This window comes from Semicossyphus pulcher, unplaced genomic scaffold (genome assembly GCF_022749685.1).
Source record: "Semicossyphus pulcher isolate SPU_LCO1_2020_fin unplaced genomic scaffold, fSemPul1.0.p SCAF_20, whole genome shotgun sequence".
In the NCBI taxonomy this organism is placed as follows: Eukaryota; Metazoa; Chordata; class Actinopteri; order Labriformes; family Labridae; genus Semicossyphus; species Semicossyphus pulcher.
In genome coordinates this window covers 10,920,686-10,932,269 of record NW_027211694.1, presented here as the reverse complement: position 1 = coordinate 10,932,269, position 11,584 = coordinate 10,920,686, and positions in this window count along the sequence as shown.

The following is an 11,584-nucleotide window of genomic DNA, read 5'->3' as shown; positions in this document are numbered from 1 at the left end:
CAGCCATCTTTTTTTTTTTCTGATGAAATCAGAGGAAATCCACAAGCAGCCGAAGGCAGACCACATATTCTTTTTTTTTTTTTTCTTTTTTTTTTTTACTCCTACTCTATTCAATAATTCTCAGTGATGGGCCTCTCCTTTGAGCACTGGCACCACTCCTCATTCCAATTAGTGAAAGGCAAAGAGGCCCTCTTGTTTGTCGGCACGCAAGCGGTAATTGGATAATCCCTGAAATTTGGGCGAGTGCACAAAAGGGAATCTGTAATTAAACCAGAAAGTCTGTCAAATATTGACACAGATGAGCCCTGCAAAGTATAGATATAGAGGATGAGTCAACAAAACAATGTGGTTTAAAAATGCCCCAAAGTTTTAACCACAAGGGCAATTTTTTTTTACATTTTCAGCTTCACTAATAACATACAGGATAAGGCAAATCCATCTGAATATTAATCTGGAAGTTCTTGTGTAATCCTTTGTTTAATGAGCTTTAAATCCACCTTTAACTTGTCTGCTCATGTTCGTTTACGTCTCCCTTCATAAGCACAAAGGATTTACCAGGTGAGCTCGGTGAGGGCGGCTTAACTCTCAGACGGATTCACCAGGTTGGCGCGTTTCTAAAGTTATTGAAGGCGAGGATGAAATGGACAAAAGTGGCAGCTGTTCGGAGAAATAAAATCTTAGCCTCGTAGAAACTAATCTAACAAGACTTAGCTAAGCAGCAGAAGAAGGGGACACATCAGCAAAGATGGCCGCTTAATTTCAGCCAAACGAGATACGACAATTTAAAATAAACCACATTCATGTTTATTACTTATTACTAGAGAAGTCAAGTTATATCGATGGTCTGACAACATTAAAAAAGTCGCTACAAGACTACCCGCCCAAAATTCATACACCACACAAGTTAGAATATATTGTATATGTTCTACTGCATGGCAGGATACAAAGGCTTATCTGAAACTGAGACATGCAAACGAATCTACAGACATGCTAGTGGCTCCATAAGGCTGCTTCTGGCACTCGGGGTGGGACAAAATATCGATATGGCAATATATCGTTGTCCTGACTCGTGCAATACAATTTTCGTTAGGCTGGCGCTAATCTCTATTTACAGATTCATACATAGAAATGTAGAATCTGTAGGCAGGGACGTTTTGTAGTACGCTTGTAGTCCGAGTAATATCACGTATCAGCAGGTTTCGGCGTATGCAGGAAGAACAGTCCGTGTGGAGAGCAAAAGCAGGCAGAATGCAAGGCGCCGTAATGACATCCCTGCTCCCATCAGCGGCTGTCTGACGATGATTTAGCTTCTTATTAATCTCTATAAACAGGCATCTGCATGCAAACAGCTAACAATCTATTCTAGACAGAAAATTCAACTTGAGAAATTTCTCGACTTCCTCGAATGCATCAGAAAAATGACTGGAATTCGTTTATCGCTAACCGCTGGCTACCCGCCAGGCATGTTCACCATTGTCCCCAGAGGCTATATCGTCGCCAGACTGTAGCTGATGGGATCCGAGATTGGGCTGGCGCCAAATATCGATATTTAAATTTACAAATATTTGGCGCTCTGCACAGATTCTCTGTGATTTTGACACCACGTCACTAGTTCATGAGTCTTCACGGTGATGCTTATGACGTCAACGAGGGGAACGTGAACAGAAATAACTGCCGAAGAAGAAGTTAATCAGAGAAGATGCATCACAATATCTGATTGTCTTGCAATATATAAATTATCGCAGAATCACTGTATTGTGATATTATCTTGGGCCATGTATCACGATTCACACCACTATTTGGCACAGTGATGTTCAAAACTGATAATAATAAGCACTTAACACAAAGTGCAGCTGAGGCTTGAATGTTATTGACCAAAAGCCTTTGACTCATCAAAGTCTGCACGCTTCATCCTCTTGGGACCATGAAAGTATGCATAAAAACATCTTGGTGCTCCGTTCTTCTCAAACCTGACCAACATTACCATCCAAAGAGCAATGTTGCTAGCATGGCGAAAAAACCTGCTACGCTAACAATCTAAAATCCTTGTTTTTGCAAACCCCTTTATCTTGCAAGTGCAGATGCCTCGACAGAATCCTGCACGGCATTTCCAGAAACAATCTCCACTCACACCATGACCCGTAGACGTCCCATTGTGACACCAGTGTGCTGACTTCCACAGAATTTTTCTCAACATCTCACTAAAAACCATCACAACGAGACGTCTCCCCTCTCAGAGTCCACTTAATGAGAGTGTAGCGTCAGCGTTCTGGCTGCAATTACAGTGCTTAGGACTCTTTAATGATATGTTAATGGCTTGGCTGTATTACCTCTCAGCTGCCCAAACAACATTAAATACCCTGCGGCTGATTAATCCAGCATCCACAAAAACACCCAATTAGAGGGAAAATGTTTGAAGCAACTTCTGCCAACAGATTAAGAGCAGAACAGACAAGCAGCACAAGAAACGCCACATTTTATCACACTAACAAATACAGGAAGAGATGAAGCCAGTGGATCAATATATTTATCTTTTGCACTGAAAATAAATGACGATATCTTAAAGGAAGCTTGCGCTCTGGTGCAGCACAACTTCAGATAAGTTACTCAAGGGCATGCTGCCAAATCACACAGCTGTTGATTAACACTGGGTGTCAGGAGGGTCAGACCTGTGACCCCTCAGTTACATAACACTCTGTCTAACCAGCAGGCTGCTCGGCCTACTCGCTGCCGCACTGTCTGCATCAAAGTCAAGAGTCGGAGAGGCTGCAAAAACATGCACCAATTAATTGCACTTATCTCTTTTGTTCTAACTGTAAAAAACTTCAAAGAATCTCAACAAAATTTTGAGTTAAATAAGCAAAAAGTCTGACAAAGCAACAACATCGTCCACAACTAATGATCTGTGTTCATCCTAAAAACATTTTTCACCCCTCACCATTACCATTGTGTCAAACACGATTAATAGGTGACACATTTCCAACAACTCCCAGCACAACATCACTCTCGTCGGCACACGACTGCCGTCGTCGCAGAACTCATGGGGCCGCGGCGATTATTAATGTGCAACATCTGAAGTCAAGCTACCACAAGGGGCGAATTCATTTTCCAGGAGACGCGTTGAGTGTTGACAAAGTAGTCCGTCGAGTCCGTAGAGGAGAGGAGATCCCATTCCTTATAGCAAACACACAAGGAACTGGAGTACAAACCGTGTAGGAAGAGGAGGAGAAACAACAGTCAGGTTGAGATAAGTACATTTCCTCCTGTGCTTAGAGTCCTGTTGCGAACACTTGGGTGCACTACTAAGGTAATTAATGCTCCCGTATAAACAGATGGGCGACAAATTCAAGCGAAAGTTTCTCCATAACAGCTTCAGTGCGCTTTGGTAGAGATTCTACAACTCTATCATTGTTTTTGTAGGAATAAAACATCTAGTTTGAAAGATTTTCTCCTTATTTTGGTGTTTGGGGGAACATCATAGATGCGTAATCTCCCTTATGTGTACGTTTGAGATCTGCAAAGGCCATGAATCACACTGAGCTGGATTACAGTGCTTATTTTTGTCTTCATGGTGCACTGTTTGACACAATACTGACTCCACACTACTGTCATTTTTAGCCTGCACAGGTGATCTCCATTTGACTCATAAAACCACCGTATTCACAGCAGGTGTAATAGCAGATTAAGCACAGGTGTTTAAAATAACATTGTTAACGAGCTCAATCCATTTAGGTGAGCTAATTCAAGGGTCATGGTGGCACATGCTGGCTGACTGTCATTGTCTCGTAATGGAACTGAGCCATCGTTAACGAGATTGGTTTCACCTGTGCGTTTCCTGCTGCAACGAGTGAAAATGTCTGCTTGGAAAAAGAGTCTTCTAGCTGAACTAGGGGTAATCTCTGTTTACAGATTCTACATTTTTATGTAGGCATGTGCGAAAATTTGAGTACGGGAAGCGTTCTGGTTTCCGTTTGTGGTACGTTTGTATTCCAGTGTTGACCAATTGCATATCAGCAGGCGTCCGTGTGGAAAGCAAAAGCAGGCTGAACGTAATGCGCTGTAATGACATCCCGGCTACCATCGGCAGCAATCTGACGCAGTTTCGCTTCTTATGTATCTCTATAAACAGACATCTGCATGTAAGTTCAGCTAAAAATCTGCTCTATCAACAATTCAACTTGAGGCACTGTCACGAAAGCTGTCAAGTGTTTACATTTCCAGACTTCCACGAATGCATCAGAAACGACCTCCGTTCAACAAACGAGCATTTTAAAAGTAGTTTTTTTCCTCCTGTTGAGGACAGACCCGACAAAGCTTCATATTTACTTGTTACTAATCTGCATCATGATGCTGTGATTTCAGCAAACTTAAGACCCGTTAATTACAAGTAAATAACAAGAAAATCGGCCTCCTGTAACTTACTTTTGACAGTGAAACTAAGACTTACCAGAAACAGATGAACGGGCGCTCCTCCTGGGGATGCAATGCATCAAAAAAAGGCTGCTTATCTTGCTGACATATCTGAAGGGGCGAAATTTGCTTATTTTTGCTCTGACCCAGGGTCCAAAATTAACTTTTTAGTCTACCTGCCTTTGGCTGGTAAACCTAAAACTTTTAGCGGGCCAAATATTTTTAACAGGCCTTAAAAACGTTGTTAGACATAATGTCAGTAATACACAGTGGTAGAAAGAAACTAACACATTTACTTTACTGAACTCATAATAGCAGTGTAATATTGAGGTAATGTACTTTGCTTGAGTATTTATTTATACTTAAAATCAGCTCCACATTTAAAAACTGTAACAAGAGGTGTATGCAGTATTGCTTTATTAATAATAGGCCATGCTGCACAATGAGTAAGTATATATAAGTAAGTTATGGTACTGTAAGAATATAGTCATTTTAACTCTTGTTAAAGGTTTTAATGCAGGGCTTTTGCTTGTAACTGAGTATTTACAAATAAATGGTATCATTATCTCCAGATGACCTAGATCCTATACATTCCCTTACTCAGTGTCTTGATGATATCAACCTATGGATGTCTGTTCTACAATTAAACAAAGACAAAACAGAAATTCTCATTTTGGTGCAAGGACTAAGAGAGACAGAATTGCAGCTCATCTCAGCTCTCTGTCTTAAAAATTAAGCTAAAAGTCTGGGTGTAATCATGGACAGCGGTCTACACTTCAAAAGCCATATCAATCAAATCACAAGATCACCCTTTTACCATCTAAAAAACATCTCAAAACTCTCTGTCAAAATCTGACACTGAGAAATTAATACATGCACTCATAAGAAGTAGACTAGACTACTGCAATGGTCGATTCACCTGCCTTCCAAAATCAGCTGTCCAGCAGCTACAATTAATTCAAAATGCAGCTGCACGAATTCTCACCAGAACTAAAAAGTTTGAACACATCACACCTGTTCTTAGATCCCTTCACTGGCTCCCCGTCAAAACCAGAATTGATTTTAAAATTCTCTTACTTACCTGTACAAAGCTTTAAATGGCCTTGCTCCTCGGTATATAACAGACATGCTAATCAGCTATAATCCAGCTAGAATTCATAGGTCCGCAGGCAGCGGCCTTTTGACCGTCCCACATTCACATTCAAAAGCAAGGGAGGCTGCTTTCAGTAACTATGCCCCAAGACAATGGAGCGCCCTGCCTGAGGACCTCAGAGGGTCCCCAACACTGAACAGCAGATTAAAAACTAGACTTTTTTCATCAGTTTATGGCTTAAACTTTTAGCGTGTGTGTGTGTGTGCGCTTGGGAGAGGGAGAGTGAGAGAGTGTTGTGATATTGAAAATTGACTTTTTATTTACTTCATTTTGTACTCTGTGCTCTGAATTTTGGTGATAATGTTGTGTTTGCCTTTCACTTCATATGAAGCACACTGTGTTGCCCTGTGTATGAAATGTGCTATATAAATAATGTTTGACGCTCTGATATTACTTCTTCATCACTGCAACAAAATAAACGTTTCATTAGTGCAGCTCATTAATCTGCACAGTGACACTTGCAGTAGCTCTGATCAAGCACTCATAGCTCATCCGACAGTCATTTATAAGCCCCCTCAGTTCTGCTTGTGACCGTACTGTAGCTCAGCTGTTAGCGATAGCCTCTGCTGCCTCCTGCGAGGTGTCTCAGGTGTAGTGGTACACGTTTGTACTGTAGTTTACATGCAGTGGTGGTGGTCAGCGAGGGTCAGTTAAAGGGTTGCGATACAATTATTCACGGACACATGGCAGCGACGCGCGGAGTCGTTGCGAAACAAAAGTATGTTTTGTAGTGATAGGAGCACCCGCCCCTGCCGCCCGACCTCATTTATTTTAGTCGCCAAATTAGATTGTTACCCGCATTTGGTGAGTAATTTTGGACCCTGATCTGAACTGTAACTTTTCAAGTTGCCAACTGGACTGTAAACAGTGGAGCACACGGAAAAGGAAGTCTTGACTGGAAGTCCTTTGTCGCTTACCGATGGCAAAACCGGACGTGCCCGACATGTTCACCGTTGCTCCCAGAGGCAATATCGTCATCAGGCTATGACTGATGGGTTCCAAGATTGAGCAAGTCGTGATGTAAAGGTGAATAAGAAGGTTTAACTTTAAAGTAACTTACATGCTAGAGACATATCTTCACAAGGACATTAATGGGTTGCGGTTGGATTTGATTGGGACAAAATCAACTATCGACTCAAAGTCACAGTGGAACTTTGGAGCAGTTGGAGCAGAACTTTAAATCTTCTATTCGGAAGCTGTTCTGGAGCTTTCAATCATATTAAGTGATCTTTATAAGCAGATGTACTTTGCTGTACCAGTGAATTCGCCAATATCTTCACATCCTGAAAGACCTGGCACCCACATTCATTGTCCATTGCTGTAATCTCCAAATGAAAGGTTTAAGTAAAGGTAGTCCTAGCAACATATTGGTAGTTGTACCATGCAGAAGTACCAAAGGTAATAGTACTGGCCCTGATAAAAGTAACACTTTAAATGCAATCATGTCTTTGACTAATAATTTTACAGCCCGTATGCCTCTTACTTCTCGTAATAGTGCTAACAATCATCATTTTCTCCACCATGAAAGCCTCTTTCACAGTGTCAGGCAGGTCTTTGCTTTTAGCTCCATCTCGCCTGTCTGTTATCACCTCTCATCAGCGGGGGGGGGGGACCAGCGGGGAAAAAAGGGGGGGCTGCTCATCCGAGGCGGAGAGGAGAGCCAAAAGGAGGCAGCATCCTTATCAAAGGCCCGGGTGCTGAGCCTGGGTTAAAAATAGAAACTGAGGGAGATTGGCATCGATTTCTGCAGGCGTTGACGGCCCGATTGACAGCAAGCAGCGCGGCGTCGGGCTGTTGAGCCATCGAGGGAATCCGCCAGACTGCCTATGATGAGATGAGATGGGGAGATAACTTCTGACAAGCCCTCCACCCGCCACCCATCTCTAATCACCCTGTGAGCACGCACACACATACACACACACACACACACACACACACACAGAAAGAAAAAGTAATTACCACATGCACACACAAACACACACACACACTTGCTGCCCCCTGAGCAAGTAATGGGACTTTGGCTGGCTGAGCATCCACCTGTCCGGTGTCTCCTGCCAAGTCAAAGCTCATGCGCTCGCACACATACAAAATACCTCTGGATGTCCCTCCACAGCCACCATCCAGCGTCCTTCAGGGTTATCTCACTAAATTATCCTCCATCAGTAAATTGTGCCTAATATCCATGAGACGTCCCAAACCGGGGGTGTCAGTGACCTTTGTTTTACGGCCGTTAATGAACTCCACGAAGAGCTTACAGTTATTACACTGACTATTTATCTTCTAGCTGTGCTCGTCTGGCTAATAACAATATTTCTGAGATGTCAGCAGAAGATTAAGGTGTCAATACATTTTTTATTTTTCAAAGAATAGTGTGACAATTAAGAAAAATATGCTTACTTGTTTTTTTATGAGAAGATACGTACCCATCTCGTATTTCTGTGTTGAATGTGACGCTGAAAAAAATGCCAGTTAGCTTAGCTTAGCAAAGAGACTGACAGAAGCTAGCCTTCCAGCATCTCTAAAGCTAAGTTATAAACACATTTTATGTCGCTTTTAACACTTAACACCAACTTGTTTTTAATGGAATGGTTAAACAATTTGATAAACACCACTTCTGTATTTTTGCGCTGAATACGACTCTGGAACCAGGAGCAGGTTAGCTAGCCAGGAAAAACACTGGAAAGAGCTAGCCGACCAGCACCTATAAAACCCCCGAGTTACCTACACTTTGTTTAATCTTTGAGGAACTGTAGCTGTGTGTAAACCTGTATTCACTATTTTACGCTGGCTGTCGCCGCACTCTGTCTATATTTTATCCTAGGCTAAGCTAACTGGCGCCCAGCTTCACATTGAACCGACAGATATGAAAGTGGTGACAGTCTTCTTATCTAACTTGCGTGAAGGAAGCAAATGAGCTTATTTCCAAATATTTCAAACTTCTTTTTTCTTTTATTGGGGGCCTTTTATGTCTTTATTACAGACTGGGTGTCTGTGGTGACTTTGGCGGAAAAAATCACAAGCAGCGCCCAGTTAGTGACGCGTTTTCCATCACCCAGCAGTGGTTGGTCTGCCAGAGAGGGTAGGCGGAGCTAAGCGATTGCTGTTCTGGTCTCTGCAAGTGTTGCAAGTAAACAGTAATCTACTATGGCTGAACAAACAAAGAAAAGATCGATGACTACAGATACAACTTCAACAATAAGTGAAAATCCAAAGAAAAATAAATAAATTTGACGCTCAGATGAAGGCAAACAGTCTAAAAAGGAAAGCGACCGTCAGCGAGGAAAATCAAGAGTTACAACCGGAGCCAACCGTGGACGTCACACACGCAACACTGTCTGGATATCTGGGAAGTGTGCTCCCGCAATTACCGTTTATCGCCACCGGTGCCGCCAAAGAGAACGAAACTGAAATCTTCGAGATTATCACTTTAAATCACTTGTCAGGACATCAGGAGCCTGCAAGATAAGGAATTGTATATCTTAAGGGGGCCTACATGTGATTTAAATTTCAATATACCCCAAAATGTGTTAAAGCTTAAAACCCCAATGGGCTTCTTTCACAGCGGACATTTTTACATCCAACAGGAGGAACAGCACAGGTGTTAATATTAACTTTAACAATGGTTCTGTTCTATTCAGGTGTCTGAGAAAGCCATGACAGGGAGTCAGCATGCACTCAACCAGGACCATGAAATTGAAGCAGCTAAATGGAATACAGCCATCATTAATGCTGCTATAAACACCTGTGCTTTTCCTCCTGTTGGATGTAAAAATGTCCGCTGTGAAAAAGGCCTATAGTCCCAGAAGCAGACAATGGCTTAAGTACTGTATGCTGCAGAGAGGAGCATACAGGTATCTCTTCATGTTACACTGCTTTTCAGTCTAGCTGTAATATTTGCGCTTACAGGTGTTTTTATGAGGGAATTCTTAAAATAGTCCAAATATCAACATTTTACAGTACAAATACAAAGTGGTAAAAATGTAAGCAAAAAGGTCGATAAAAGCGACATATTCATGTCTGGCACATTTGTCACTCATAATCCTCTCTAACGCACTCTATGCCTACGATCTCCATTCATCGTAAATTTACCCAATAAAGCCAAAACACTCATCATTAAAAGCCCAAAGTTTAACTTCCACTTATAATTAGGTGATTTGCAGCAATCTGCCACAAGGACTCTGTCAATCTGTCAACGTGATCCTCCTCCTGTTAGAACCGCCTCAGAGACAATTACTCTGGGCTCCTCCTAATTAGGAACTCATTGAAATTTATGAGTGCCTGCTATGAATTATTGAGCTCTGTTTCCTGGGAGGGATGCTATTGGGGGAGTTAAAGCAAGTGGATTTCTTACAGGCCCCATTTTATAGGTGCGTTTGACCACGTTTGGATGGATTATGACAAGGTGTGTGTCTCCCTCCGGTGGTGAGGAGGAGAAATTGCACTTTAGGGGTGGCGACTGGAAGGATGCAGTTAAAAGTGACTGGTTTTCTGATTGATTTGTAGCCTGTTTTTTATGCCAACAGCTTTTTTTATAGCTTATTAGCATATTTAAATGTCTAACAGGAGCTTTATTTCCATATTTCTTGAGTAGCAACATTCAATTATAAGTGATTTTGTGATGTAAACACTCACATTAGCAGCTTGTCCTTTAAAAATTGACCAGGCTTTAATCTTTTTTGTCTTGTGATAATAGGGAAACTTGCTGTTACTCAGCTGTGTGTCCTTGCGTGTTTGTCACGTTGTTGTCTCAATTGTTGGCTGCTTCAAAGGCTGAACACGTTGCCGTCCTTTCAAGAGGTCCAGAGATTACAACGTCTTCCAACTTTCCCTGCCAGTGTGTTCATCTGTGCTCACTACTTGAAGAGAGGTGCTTTGGTTTCTCTTTGAGTGAGATGGAAACAACAGATCACATCCTATTTCGATGACTCCTTGTTTCTTTTCAGATCCAGATGTTCCTTCGCTCGTGCTGCTGCGCTTTCCGAGCATCTGGATGGTTTGAAGGCGGCTTCACCAGCTGTTTCTGCTGACAGGAAAAAGGAGAGTCAGGGATGAACTCGCTCTGCAGACTGTACTGTACGTATATGCCCGGTGTAGATTTTTCCCTGCATGTGGTGGATGTGTCGTAAATTCAATCAGGAAATTGCCCGTCCCTGAACACAACATTAGAGGCCTTGGTAGGGAGTAGATTGTACGATGCTCCAGCTGAGTATGTACAGAATGTGCAGCTGACCAAACTATAGTCTCAACTAACTGGAAGACAGGCACAAACATTGTGTTATACATAGACAAAGTCCATATCATGTTATTCTCTACCAGACTAAAGATGTGAGAAGATTGTGTTGGACTCTAAAAGAAGAAACTATGCTTCCCTAAGTTGACCTAAGACAGGCACAAATGCACGTGAGAGTAGACAGTTGTATTCGTACTGACTGTGGGGTGAACTTCGACACGTCTGTCTATGACCTTGGTCTCCTTGGAGACGGAGCCAGATCAGCGCTATCAGGACAGTTAAGGCTTCAGTCCGCCTTGGGAAACAGAAGTGATCTATTTCTGTGAGAGAGACAGGCTGCGACCTTCTGCTCTTAGAGGTACAACTGTCCTGAAAGTAACACAGGGACCTGGTGTGTTATATTACCCAGAATGCATTGGAAGAGGCTCAGTCAGTGCGTCACATAAATGTGTTGCGAGGCTGTTGTCCAAATCATGTTAAGCTGTGGCACTGGCACTGTGACATGTCATATTTTGAATTTCATATTTCCTGCTCTCCGGTGACAGAGAAAGTGATGGTGCAGTTATATTGGAGCTGTCGTCAGCCGCTCCATCATCCTCACAGCTGTCTTCTACAGCCTCCTCTGCTCTCTGTCTCTTCACAGTTCTACATTTGTTCTCATCCATCATACGATCAGCTTGAACTTCCCATGCTGGTGAGGTTTGGTGACGTGCGTGTGGACAGAAAGATGTCTGACATGAAGAATTGTCCTTACACTTAGGAATCAGATCAGGACATGAAAGATATCTAAC